The sequence below is a fragment of the Furipterus horrens genome, unplaced genomic scaffold (genome assembly GCF_987537825.1).
Source record: "Furipterus horrens unplaced genomic scaffold, mFurHor1.1.pri manual_scaffold_3, whole genome shotgun sequence".
In the NCBI taxonomy this organism is placed as follows: domain Eukaryota; kingdom Metazoa; phylum Chordata; class Mammalia; order Chiroptera; family Furipteridae; genus Furipterus; species Furipterus horrens.
The window spans coordinates 18,254,729-18,269,108 of record NW_028327173.1 but is presented as its reverse complement, the minus strand read 5'-3'; the positions used below and the strand labels follow the sequence as shown (position 1 = coordinate 18,269,108).

The 14,380-nt window shown below is 41.9% G+C and overlaps 1 non-coding gene across 1 annotated transcript; it reads right to left on the bottom strand.

Annotated features, from left to right (window-relative positions):
* Positions 1–10,904: 10,904 nt before the first annotated feature.
* On the bottom strand, positions 10,905–11,038 carry LOC150014486 (U11 spliceosomal RNA). The gene has a single exon (XR_016510358.1). It is a non-coding gene; the product is annotated as a U11 spliceosomal RNA (small nuclear RNA).
* Positions 11,039–14,380: the final 3,342 nt, after the last annotated feature.

Genomic DNA, 14,380 nt, shown 5'->3' with positions numbered 1-14,380 from the left:
GATAGCAAGCAGTAAGACCTTTCTATACCGCTGGGTCTTAGGGAAGATAACTTCTGTCTCATAATCCTCATGGAACCTCTACTAAGTGGCAGCTTTTCATTCTGTTACAGATAACCTGGAAGCCAAAAGAAGTTAACATCCCTCAAGGTCATATAACCTTTAAGTGGCGCAAAGAGGATTTATATTTAGGCGCTTTGATTCTCCTGAATCCATATTTATAACCCCTAAGATGGTTGCTGTCCTTACTAAGAACAAATGAGGTGGTGGTGTGTAGACACTTTTCTTGTGGGGGGAGGAAAATTGCTTCCCCATTTTGCCTCCTGTGAATCATATCTCTGCTCTCTCTTTTCCCTCTGTCCTGAGGTGACAGGGAGTTTTACAAGTTCTTGATTCAAGGACAAGTGAGGCAGCCCTGGAGTAAACAACAGAACTGAATAGAGACGGGGTGGAAGGGCGGGGTGGGGGTTGTTAGACGAGCTGGATTCTAGGCTTGGCTTTAGTAGCTGTGGATATCTTGGCCAAGGCACACATCCCTGAAGCCTTGATTTCTTCATCTGTAAAACAGAAGCTTTTCCCACTGTGCTCACCTCTAAGGGCTGTTTCCAGGATCAGATGAGGAGGCTTAGTACCCATGTTAGTGTTTGTTATGATCAAGGACTTAACACATTAGCAAATGATTCTGAATATAATGAGGCCTAGTCATGACGACTCTTGACCCATGTGAACTGTTCCTAAAGGAGCCATTTATATCTTTTGATTATGCATCAAACACTCATTGGACATTTACCCATAACCTGTCCCTGCCTTTCATAAGCTCTTAGACCATCTTCTACAGAGACAGAATTGTAAACCTATAGGATAGTACTGTGTGATAGGTGTTATCCTAGAGCTATAAACAAAGGGGGGTTTAAGTCCTCTCTGACTGCACTGCTAACACCCAGCCCCAGCCCTCAGGACTTGCCTGGACCCCTGCGGTAGTTTCCCAGTACTCAGCAACCCTATCCGCCTCACCCCCAAATGCTATTCACCTTAGGCACCTAGAGTAATCTCTTAAAGAGATAAAGTTAAAAGTGACTTCCCTATTAGAAACCCTTTAGTAGCCTCCCATTGCACTTAGAATAAAACCCAAACTCCCCTCTAGAGCCCCATGCATAATCTTCCTACCCTCCTCTGCCCCCCAACTCACTGCATTCCCTGACTCCCCACTGAAAGCAGGGTCCCCAGCCACATTCTTCTCTATCATTGCTACCCCTGGTTCATCAGGGCACCTGTTAAGTTCATTTGGGAGACAATTGCAGGGCAAAGACCACATCTGTGAGAACTCGGCTCCCACGCCCTAGTTTCTTTCAACCCCCCTGCTTTCCTTCATAGGCATTCCCAGCCACTGCGGGATTTGAAATCCCCTAGAAGATTTATTTACCTATTTTGTGTATTTGTTATTTATCCCACACAGTATTTGGAGCAGAATTTTGTGCACGGCTAATGTTTGTTGATCGAATGAATGAGTGAATGATCAGAAAAATTATAAGATATGGACTAGAGAGGAGAAAGACCAGGAAGAGAAAGATGTGGGGAAACTACTATGATCATCCAGGCAAGAGAGAGAAAGGGCCTCGTGCAGGGCAGAGCCAGAACACATCAGCAGTGTTGATGTGCTCTAGACACAGTTCTAAATGGGAAGCAACCGATATTAGTGACCAACCAAATGTGGGGGATGAGAATGAGAGAGGGACAAGGATGACCCCCAGTGAAGGAACAAAGCAGGAAGAGTTGGTTGGGGATTGAGGGAAAGTAGGAAGGTGAGTCCCTTGGACTTGTTCAAGTCTGAGGTGTTTGAGGGACATCCAAATGAAAGTGTTCAGAAGGAAGTTGGGTTGACTTGTACCCAGCAAGAGGCCAGCGCTGGAATTTGGGATGGAACCACAGAGGGCAAGAGTAGATGAGGCCATCCAAGAAGAGTGTAGAGAGAAGGGGCTAGAGGCCCAAACTTGGAGAACATTAAACTTTGAGGAACCTGCAGGGACCAACCAAAAGTGGTCAGAAAGGTTAGGTCCCTGAAGAGAGTAGAGGGAGGAAACCCAGAGAGCAGTCAGGAGCTTCCAGAAGGAAAGGATGCTACCAACGATGTCAGATATTGTAAAGATCTGACAAGGAAAAAACAAGCTACTGGATTTGGCAACAAGGATCATTCGTGATCTTTACAGGGTGGGATGACCTCTGAGGTTGGGGAGGAAGCCAGATTGTAATGGATGATGTAATAAATGGGAAGGGAAGTGGCAGAAACAGCAAATGGAGACTGTTCTTTAAATTTTTTTTTTGATAGTAAGGAAGAACTAAGACACAGCAATAAGATGATTATTTTAAGAGGAGAAAAAGTCATGTGAGGGCTTTCCTTTTTAATTTTTTTCCATTTAATTGTTTTTCCCATTAATTACATGTTGACTGTAGAAAATTATAAAGTGCATAGAAGGGTGGAGAAGCAGACATAAAAAACCACATTTACTTAACATCTGGCACATTTCCTTTCAATATTTTTCCTATGGATTTTTTTCCTTTACCTGGATGAATTATCTTTTTTTAAAAGATTTTATTTATTTATTTTTAGAGAGAGAGGGCCTCGGCTGTTTTGGCTCAGTGGATGGAGAGAGAGGAAAGGAGGGAGAAAAGGAGGGAGAGAAACATCAATGCATGGTTGCCTCTTGAGCACCCCCAACTGGGGACCTGGCCTGCAACCCAGGCATGTGTCCTGACTGAGAATTGAACTGTCAACCTTTCTTTCTCTCTTTCTCTCTCTCTCTCCCTTTCTTTCTTTCTCCTTCTTTCTTCCTTTCTCTTTCTTTCTTTCTCTTTCTCTCTTTCTCTCTCTTTCTTTCTCTTTCTCTCTCTCTCCTTCTCTCCTTCTTTCTTTTCTTTATTTCTTTCCTTTCTACAGTTGAATGCCCAGTCTGGTTCTATCTTCCCCTCTAGCATTCTTGGGATATCTCAGCAAATTTTGTTTGGAAGATAATTCTGTTCATTTTGGGTGAATAAAAAACCTGAACAGTGGAAGGGCCAGCTGGGCATAAGCCCACAGTGGCTGCAGTCAGTTTGGAAATAGCAGGGAAACTGAAGGGTAGTGATGCCCAGGTCTGCTGAAAGCTTGCTAGCTGCCAGGCATTGCTCTAAGCACTTTAGATTTATACAACATCCCAGGTCCTGTTATTAACCCAGTTTAACATGAGAGGTTAAGAACTTTCCCAAGTTTATGCATCATTTATTGGCTTGGATGGATTTGAACATAGGCAGTTGCACTTAGAGCCCAAGCTCCTGATGACCCCTCCACTGTGGATCTTCTATCCCTGACTACACGTGGAATCACTTGGGGAGATTCTATAAAACACCTATACCAGGGTTCCACCCCAGATGAATTCAGGTGGGATCTCTGAGGGTAGAGCCCAGACATGAATATTTTCTAAACTGACCTGCCCTGGCTGGTGTAGCTCAGTGAATTAAGCACCTGCCTGCGAACCAAAGGGTCACTGGTTTGATTCCCTGTCAGGGCACATGCCTGGGTTGCAGGCCAGGTCCCCAGCTGGGGGGGGGGGGGCGCTCAAGAAACAACCATGCATTGATGTTTCTCTCCTTCTCTGTCTCCCTCCCTTCCCCTCTCTCTAAACATAAATAAAATCTTTAAAATGTTTAAATCTCTTCCAAATGCCTTTGGAATAAAATTTAAAAACTTTTAAAAAAATGTCCCTAGATGACTCTGATGGCCAGCCAGGTGCAAGAACCGTGGCTCTGCTGGTTCTTGAGCATATTTATTCCATGCTAAGTGATAGCAACAGCAGCAACAACAATAATGGCTAACACTTACTGGGTGCCATGCCATTTTAAATGCTTTATATTAACTTATTTATTTCCCACAAGGTAGGTACTAGTAGTGTTCCCATCTTACATAGAGGAAAACTGAGCTTACACAGTTGGTAAGTGGTTGAGCCAGTACTATGACCCAACCACTCTGATTTTTTCATTGGATTAAAGGGAAAAGAAATTAGCATTGCTTGAGACCTCTGTGTCTGCCACTAGGAACTCTCCTGTAGCTGAAATTCCAAGTAGGGAATTTGTTCTCCAGGCAGGGAGTGCTATCCCCATTTTCCAGAAGAGGCAAGGCCGGTTCAGTGAAATTAAGTGGCACCTCCTGGGTTACATGGCTGAGAAGCCACAGAGCTGCCACTCCCAATGGGTCTGTCCACAGTCCAGGCTCTGGGCCAGGTGAAACTTCCTTTTCTAGGGTGCCACCTCCTGCCCATTCCAGAGTTTGAAACTCTAGTGCTGCCAGGCCCAGGCCTTGTGTGAAATCTGCAACAGTCCTGTTGGGGTCTGATCAGTCCAGCTGGAGGAGCAGCAGCTCCTCTTCCAGCCTGCCATAGCTTTCCCAGGACGTTGGCCCAGTGTGGCCAGACCATCCAATTTGGAAGAGGAGGAAGAAATCCTGAGTTTTTTTTTTTTTTTTTTTGATATCTCTGAATTTGTAAATATTGATAATCAATTAAAAAAAAAAAAAACTTCAAACATCTCTGGGCTCTACATTATCCAACTGTGAAGAAGTGTGGCCTATGGGTTCCCAGGTGGCAGCCCCTGGTCTCTCCTACCAGGCATCTGCTTCTAACTTGGAACAGTGTTGTCAGCTCCTTGGCCAGCCACTGACTCTGCAAACTCAACATGTCCACAACTGAATTCATAATTTCTACCCCTGACTTTTCTTAGATTGCCCCCCACCCCCACCACTAAACCTGCTTCTCCTCTTGTCTCCTTCACCTCTCACCACTCAGCCATCTCCCAGGACTCCTCTAATACCACCTCCTCTCTGAATTCCCCCTTGTTCGGAACCACCATCATCACCTGCCTCTCTGTTATGTTACAGCCAAAATTTCCTAATTGGTCTCCCCACTTCCTGTCATGCTGCCTTCTAGTCTTCTTCTTTTTCTTCTTCTTCTTTTTATAGAATTTATTCAGGTGACACTGGTTAACAAAATTATACAGGTTTCAGGTGCACAATTTCACAACACATCATCTGTACACTGTATTGTGTGTTCACCACTCCACAGTCTTCATTCTTAATTCCTCCAAAGGCCTCCTTTCTCCTTAGAATTAATCTTGGATTCCTTATTGTAGTCTACAAGACCCTACATGAGCTGGTGCTGGGATCTTCTCTTGACTCCTTTTCTTTCTGTCACTCTCCCACAGCCTCTCTAGGCCTCTCCAGTTTTCTTCCAAAAACACACATTTCATGGCCTTTGCCCTTGCCATTTCCCCATGGAATCCTGGGAGCACGTACAAAACCTATTTTATTCACAGCAGGACTACAGCCCCTAAACATTGCCTGGTATATAGAGAGCAATCAAGAAATATTTGTTTATTAAGAACCGCCTGCACGAGTGGGTCTACCTCCCCACCCTCCACAGCCTACCCCACCTTCTGCCATCACATTCTCAGGAGCCAGAAGCCACTAACAGATGGAGAGTGAATCAGAAAAGAAGGCAAAGAGAAAAGGAAGAAGTTCTGCCTGTGGGTGCAAGGGGAAAAGTCTGGAATCTAGATACAGTCCAGTGAATCCACTTCCTCCCCAGCACCAGCTCTATCCTTACACACTGTGCGCCACCAGTGCCAAAATAAGAATCTGGCTTTCTGGTTTTGGAGTCAAAGAGGACACAACTCAATTTCTGCCAGCTCTGTGACCTTGGATCAGTCTCTGTCTCAGCCTCAGTTTCTTCATCTGTAAAAGTGTAATGATACCTCACTCACAAGGGGTTGTGAAGAGTAAATGAGAACTTAGAATACACGAAAGGACTTAGAATAACTTCTGGAATGTAGTAAGCACTCAAGAAATGCCAGCTGGAGGCCCTAACCTGGTAGTTCAGTTAGTTAGACTATCAGCTGGATACGTCAAGGTTGCCTGTTCAATCTCTGGTCAGGGCACATACAAGAAACAACCAATGAATGCATAAATGAGTGGAATAACAAATCAGTGTTTCTCTTCCCCTCTCTTTCTCTTTCTCCCTTCCTTCCTTTCTCCCTCTAAAAATCAATCAATAAATAAATTTAAAATCATTTGATGTCAGTCAGGGTCTATTTCTGGACTCCCTATTCTATTCCAGTAGTCTATATGTCTGTATTTATACCACTACCACACTGTTTTACTTACTGTAGCTTTCTAGTAAGTTTTGAAATCAGGAAGAATATTCTTGCAACTTTGTTCTTTTTCAAGAGTGTTTTGGCTATTCAGGGTTTTTTGAGATTCAATTTTAGAATGAGTTTTTCTATTTCTGTAAAATAAATGTTTAAGGATTTTTATAGGGATTGCACTGAATCCACTGATCACTTTGGCTAGTATTGACATCTTAATAAAACTGAGTCTTTCAACTAATGAACATGGAACGTCTTCCCATTTATTTGTGTCTTCTTTCTTTCAGCAATGTTTTATAGTTTTCAGTATATAAGTTACACTCCTCCTCAGGTAAGTTTCACCTCCTCAGTTAAATTTATTCCTAAGTATATTACCCTTTGTGATATTACTGTAAGTGGAATTTTCTTAAATTCCTTTTTGGATTGTAAGTGTACAGAAACATAGTTTTTGTGTGGTCATCATTTCCTGTCTGTGGTCACTAATCCCGATATCCCAAATGTGGACCAATAAGGGAGCTCACTGGCCAGGTTTGGTGGTTTTAAGAGAGGAGCCATGCTTATCTGGCCATCTGAAGGGTGGAAACTTCCTCTTATCCTCTGACAAACTGACACCCTCTTCCCTCTACCCTTCAAAATGCCAAAGCTTTATGGCCTCTCAAAATCCATCTCCCTGAACCACCTCCCCTCCTCTCACCCACCTGCAGGAAACCCATCCTGTTGGGAGTCTATGATCTTATTAGAAAAAGTTTCATTTTAGTTTCAGAAGGTTCTGCTTCTTCCTTACAAGTGGTAGAAGCTTAGACTACCTTTAAAATAGGAAGATTATTCTTTTCCTACTTAGGAGAGTACAATCATCTCTAGAATGGACAGGAGCAGGCTATCTCATTTACTCTTATTCGTATATCCAAGGACATGTAGGTGCTTAATAAATAGTAGCCAATATAATTGTATATGCACAAGTACTTCATAAATTGTGAAGTGCTCTACAAATATGGACTGAGTGCCTACTATGTGTCAGGTACTACACTGGATACCAAGGATGCAAATGGTATACAAGATGTAGACAGGTTCCTTGACTTCACATAGGTGACATTCTGCAAATATAAATATTGAACAATTAAGTTTACAACTAATTCATTAATAATGATTTTGATGTTTTACATGTGGTATGAAAGAGCATTAACAGTGTGAGGAGCCAAGCTAGTGAGGGATGGAGAGGTTAAGGAGGGCCTACCCGAGGAAGTGATATCTGAACTGAGCTATGGAGAATGAGGAGTCAGCCACTTCGGGAGAGAGGAATGAGGAAGATGCTGTTGAGAAAGCATTTCCAGGCAGAGGAGGGAACTTCCTGGAGGCCCTGAGGCAAGATGAGTAGTAGCTTCAAAGATACAGAGAGAAGACTAGTGTGGCTGGAGCCCTGAGAAGAAAGATGGTAGTGGATCCATTGAGACCAATAGGATGTTAACTCAAGCTAGTTAGGAGCTATTGAAGGGTTTTAAATGAGGGAGTCATTGACATGATCAGCTAACACACAGAAGTGCATCATGCAAGAAATCCGCTAAGGTCAAGTTCCTAAATTAGAGCATTTACTCCATAAATTGGTTTTATATTCTCAGGCTCCTGGCTGGGTGAACTTTTCTCCTTCCAGCTCTTGATATTTTTAATTTTTCTGCTCTTGATTTTTTAAAAAATGCTTTATTAAAGTATAATTTATATATTATAAAATTCACCCATTTGAAGTATACATCTCTCATGGTAATCTAGTTTTAGAACATTTCCTTTGCCTGCAAAAGATCCCTCATGCCCATTTGTAGTCAATCCTGCTCCCACCTCCAGCCGCAGGCAACCGCTAATCCTACTTTCTGTCTCTATAGATACACGGTTTCTGGACATTTCCTATAAAAGTGATCATACAGCCCTGGCTGATGTGGCTCAGTGGATTGAGCGCCAGCCTGCAAACCAAAGGGTCACTGGTTCAATTCCCAGTCAGGGCACATGCCTGGGTTGCAGGATAGGTCCACAGCTGGGGGCATGTGAGAGGCAACCACACATTGATATTTCTCTCCCTCTCTTTCTCCCTCCCTTCCCCTCTCTCTAAAAATAAAATAAAATCTTTTTCTTTTTTTTTAAAGAAGTGCAGGAAATCTCTAAATAAACACCGGACTTTTCATAGCTTCTCTCTATACACCACCCTTGCTATTCTGGTCTCTCTGAATGGAACAAGCCTAAGTAAGTATTACTGGTTCAAAGTACATGTTCCCAATGCTTCAAAGGCCAATATTCAAAATGTCAGAGTTTGGAGTAAAGAAAAGTTTACTGATTGAGAAGGTGCCAGTTCAGGAAGATGGGGGAGGGGGGGCCTTAGGGCTTCTTTCTCAAATCCATCTTAAGAGAGCACAGAATTCAGGCTTCTTTTATGTCAAGAGGAGGGAGGACAGGTGGAACAAGAGGTATGTGAATACCCCAGACATCTAGGTACCTACAGGTATCCAAGAAAGAGCCGGAAATTTCTAAATTTCATTGTTCCCAGTCAGTTGTCCTCTGCTAATCTGAGTCCAGTCTTGAGCCTCCTACAAATCTTTGCCAAAAGCTCAAGCCTTAAGCAGAATTTCTATAACAATTAGTATATCTGTAGCAGGAGCTGTTTGCCTGAAGGCCAGCGGGAAAATACAGCCTACAATTAAGATAGAGTCAGAAGGAGCAAGCATTTCACTTTGTTACATAAGTTTTCCCTTCAGATACAACTGCTGTTTTCTCCTGATAGGGCCCACCTGGCTTGGCATCCCTGCATCCCACACCTTCTACTTCCAGCCACTAGCCGGCGCTGCTGAGCCAGGCCCTGCTTCCCTGGTTCCAGCAGACTGGAGTCTCCCTTAACTCCTGGTCCCCGACAAGTACTAGCAGTGTCTGAAAGAACAGATTTCCATCAAGACCAACATCCCTTTGATCCTTCATAGGAGGCAGGACTGACTGGAATGAAATAAAACTGGCAGGAATAAAGGTGTTGTAGAAACATGTGCCTGATCTATAAAGAAATTCTGTTCCAAATCATATATATTATACAAACGGACACTGTTTCTAGTGAGTGACTTATTTTCATCAGCGTTTTTATTTTGTTTTCTTACATGTTTACAATTTTGAATTTCTCCTATTTGGGTGAAAGAAATAATTTTGATTATATCAGCTCAATTCAACCTGTAAAAAGGATGTTAAGTTGTGAGTAAAACATGCAAATAAAGAGAAATATTCTATATTTTAAAAAGTAAGAGAATACTATTTCATGACGATTATCATGAAATCCAAATTCCAAGCCCTGGCCAGGTAGTCAGTTTGTTAGAGCCTCATTCCAATACTCCAAAGTTGTAGGTTTAATCCCCAGTCAGTTCACATATAAAAATCAACCAATGGATGCATAAATAAGTTGAACACAGGTTAGTGTTTTCCCCTCTCCCCCTTCATCTCTCTCTCTCAAATCAATAAATACAAATATGAAAAATAAGGAAAGAACAAATTTCAGTGTTCATAAATTAAGCAGTAGTAGTTGTTTTGTTGTTTAGAGAGAGGGAAAGGGAAGAAGAGAGGGAGAGAAACATCAGTGTGTGGTTGCCTCTCACACACCCCCAAATGGGGACCTGACCCATAACCCAGGCATGTGCCCTGAATGGGAATTGAACTGGGGATCCTTTGGCCAGCACTCAATCCACTGAGCCACACCAGTCAGGGCCATAAATAAAGTTTTATTGGAACACAGCTATGCACAGTTGTTTATATATCATCTTCTGTTGCTTTGAAACAGAGTTGAATGCCTAGCAAAGATGGTATGGCCATAAAACCTAAAATATATATATATACACTATCTGGCCTTTTACATAAGTTTGCTGATACCTGCTGTAGTTAATTTTTCATTTCTTCTGCTTTGTGAAAAGCACTGCAAGGAACAAGCCAGCCTCAGTGGAGTCCTTTGGCTTCCCTGTGTCCCGCCAAGTGGATGGTCTCACTCTGGCCATCTTGGCTTTTCTTTGACTGTAGCACATTCTCCACCCTCAAGGCTTTGCCTTTACTTAAACAGCCCTTCCCTCCCACTTTGCCTGGTTGTCTTCTATTTGTTCTTTAGGTTTTAGCTTCAAAGTCTTTGCCTCGGGAAAGTTTTCCCAGACTTCCCACTCCCAGCCCAATTCAATGCTGTCTTCCCTTTGTCTTTTCCTTCACTAAACTTAAGCATTGTGAAGTTAGGCACTGGGTTTACTGGTGTACAGTATACCTTTACTGTTAGAATGAATGCACTCTTACCGCTAAATACCTTAAAGATACACACTTAGGAGATGGAATTTCTGTTGAATTGCTGTCCAGAAAGGTTGTTGCTACCAGCAGTAAGAGTGCTACTTAACTGGTGTTTTTAACTACTGCCTCTATATTTTTAAAGGACAAAAGTTATAGAAAAACATCAACTCAGCTTCCGGAAGAGATTTGTGTGCCTGTAAAAAAGGAAAAACATTTTCAAGAGTCCAGTATTCACACGATGATTGGAAATACTCATCCTCGTTGCGCAAAATACCAGCCCCTCCCCTCCGCGATAAACCTCGGGGTTAACCCACTTAGCTTTTATCTTAACTCCTTTATTCTTAATCCCCGTCTTCAAAAAAACACTGGGACATAAAGTACTGACTTAAAAAAGGAACACAACACGAAACAACCTACTAGTAGAGAAAAATAAAATTTCTTTTTTTTAAGTACTTATCACGGGCGCCAGGACCAACGATCACTAGCTGCCCCGATAGCAAAAAATTATGCTTCCGAAATCTCTTGATGTCGATTCCGCACGTAGAGCAATCAAGCTGCTCTACGTGTGCCACTCACGACAGAAGCCCTTTTTGCCTCACGAGAACCCAAAGCAGGGAGGCATCCTTGGCGAGCACCTATTTTAGTATAAGTGAATAAAAATGTGTATACATGTTCCCATCCCATGCTCTGGAAATTGAGGAAATTTTAAGACCTCCTGAACTAGAGGGAAACTATTACAATGACACTATTATTTGTCTTTTGATGTTTATTTATAAGCAAAGGCACAAATGTAAGTTGATATGCAAATAGCGCAGTGCTTGCTGGGAAGGTGCCGGCGAGTGCTGCCGAAAGGGCAGAAAAGAACGATTGCGAGAAGGAATCAAGCTTTCTATGCTGCAATGGGCCGGGGCCGCTCCTGTCGTCCGCTTTGTGGGAAAACCTCCTTCTCGGGGGCGTGTGGGTACCTATTTGCGGAAACTCGAATCCCACCCTATTAAAATTGACAATGCACTAACTTGTGCCACTCCTTGAAGCCTCCCCGGCACTCCAGCACTGGAGGCATAGATCATTGTAAAAGCAAAAAACGAAGCTGCCCAGCCTTCACCATCGCAACAGATTAGCGGAATGTGTGTGTGTTCATAAAGTGGAATGCTATCTGCTGCACTTTCAAGGATTGAGTTAGACATCAAAAAACACTGATAAGAGAGCAGAATAGGGTACAGCATGATACCATTAACAAAGGACTTGGAATGATTGAAGTAGAACTTCATCAACAGGTATAAAAAGAGTGAAAAGGTGTTGAATAGGGTACCGCACGACACCGTTAATGTAATAAAAGAGCATACACGTGTGTACATAAGACCCAATGTTATATATTTTCTATAGCCCCATATTTATATGTATTAACTTAAAAAAAAAAAAAAAAAAAAAAAAAGGTCCGGGCTGGTGTGGCTCAGTGGATTGAGTGCCGGCCTGCGAACTGAAAGGTCCTCGGTGGGATTCCCAGTCAGGGCACAAGCCGGGGTTGTGGGCTAGGTCCCCAGATGGAGGCGTGCGTGAGGCAACCAGTCCGTTTCCCTCTCTCTCTCCTTTCCCGTCTCCAAAAATAAATGAAATCTTTAAAAAACTAAAAATAAAAAGATCTGGAAGCACACACATCAGTGATTATCCCTGAGAAGAAAAGAGGAGATCAGAATGGGGGCCATGACAGAGGACTTTAGACTGCCTGTAATGTTATAATTTTTAAAAAGCATAATGAATTATTGTTGTGCAATTTAAAACATTTTTAAAATATAGTCCTTGCTCTATTTTCCCCACATATTTCATTTCTTAAAATTAGGTTTACTTAAGTATAATTTACATACAATAAGCTCATCTTTTTTATCATACAGTTCTGCACAGACATTTGTTTGTTACCACAATCAATCAAAATATCAAACATTTAGCCCTGACTGGTGTGGCTCAGCTGGTTGGGCATGGTCCCACAAAGCGAAAAGTCACAGGTTCAATTCTCAGTAAGGGCACATGCCTTGGTTGCAGATTTGGTCCCTTGATGTTTCTCACTTTTTCTTTCTCCCTACCTTACCCTCTCTCTAAAAATAAGTAAACAAAATCTTCTTAAAAAGTCAAACATTTATATCATCCCCAAAAGTTCCTTTGACCCCCTTTCTAGCCACTCCCTCCTCCTATTCCCAATCCTGATACCCACTGCTCTTCTCTGGCCCTGTAGTTTTGCCTTTTCCAGAATGGCATAAAAATGGAATAATGCAAAGAATGAAATCTTACCATTTGCAACAACATGGATGGACCTAGAGAGTATAATGCTAAAGGAAACAAGTCAGGGAAAGACAAATAACATATGATTTCACTTATATGTGGAATCTAAAAAACAAAATAAATGAACAAACAAAACAAACAAACTCATACATTCAGAGAACAGATGGTTGCCAGAGGACAGGAGGGTTAGGGGACTGAGTGAAAAAGGTGAAGGTATTAAGAGGTGCAAATTGGCAGTTACAAAATAGTCACAGGGATGGAAAGTACAGCACAGGGAAGGAATATAGGCAATAATATTGTAATAACTATGTGTGGTGTCAGGTGGGTACCAGGCTTACAGAGAGGGATCACTTTGTTAGTTTTATAAATGTCTAACCACTACACTGTACACCTGAAACTAATATAATACTGAATGTCAACTGTAATAGAAAACAAAATTTTTAATGGAATCCTTCACGTGTTTCATTTTAAATATGAAAACAATAGGTATGTGCTAACTGTAAAGAAATCTAAACAGTATAGAACTGTAAGAATGCTTTCCCCAAACTACTAACAGTTTAGTGTTTATCTTGCCAGACTATTTTCTATGTACATATACATTATACAATTTTTTTTTTTAAATAAAAAATATAGCCCTGGCTGGAGCGGCTCCGTGGATTGCATACTGGCCTGCAAATTGAAGGGTTGCTGGTTCCACTCCCAGCTAGGGCATGTGCCTGGGTTGTGGGCCAGGTCCCCAGTTGGGGGTGTGTAAGAGGCAACTGATCTAGGCTTCTTCCACATTGATGTTTCTCTTCCTCTCTTTCTCCATCCCTTCCTCTCTCTCTAAAAATAAATAAATAAAATCTTTTAAAAATAAATAAGGTCCTTGCATTGCAAAAATAAGATAAAAAACAGGAAAAAATAAAAAAAGAAAAAAAAAGAAAACAAAAAGATAAAAAACAGGATAAAAAAGAAAAATTAAAATAACTTAAAAATTAAATTAAAATTAAAATAATAAAATAAAAATATAGCCTTCGCTGGTGTGGCTCAGTTGGTTGCAGCATCATCTTGTAAACAGAAAGGCTGTGGGGTCAATTCCCAATCAGGGCACGTGCCTAGGTGCGGGCTCAGTCCCCAGTCAGGGCCTGTACAATGTTTATCTCTCACATGGATGTTTCTCCCCCTCTCTCTAAAATCAATAAGCAAGTCCTTGGGTGAAGATTAAATACAGATGTGTATATATATATATATATATAGGCTGTTAGGCATTTTACTTTTCTTAATAATATGTGGCAGTCCCTGACCTCTGCAAAGTAGAAGCTGCAAGAGGAGTCATTTAAACAGCTTACACTGTAATAGGAAACAGATATGTAGTATAAACTGGTTGAAGCCTAGATACTTGCACTGTCAATCATCTGATAAGAACTCCACCAGTCATCTCCTAAAAAAATCATTTGACCCCTCCTCAGCCCTCCAATGCCTTTCCATTGCACAATAAGTAAAAATTCTATGTCCCCACTATAGCCTACAAGGTCCTGCCTGAGCTGACCCCTACATGCCTGTCCAACTTCACTGCCTGCCACTCTCCCCATCACCTATTAAGTTCCAGCAATCCGGGCCATCTCGGTCCTTGAATAAGTGGGCCCTCCATCACATTTTAAGATAAATCTAGTTT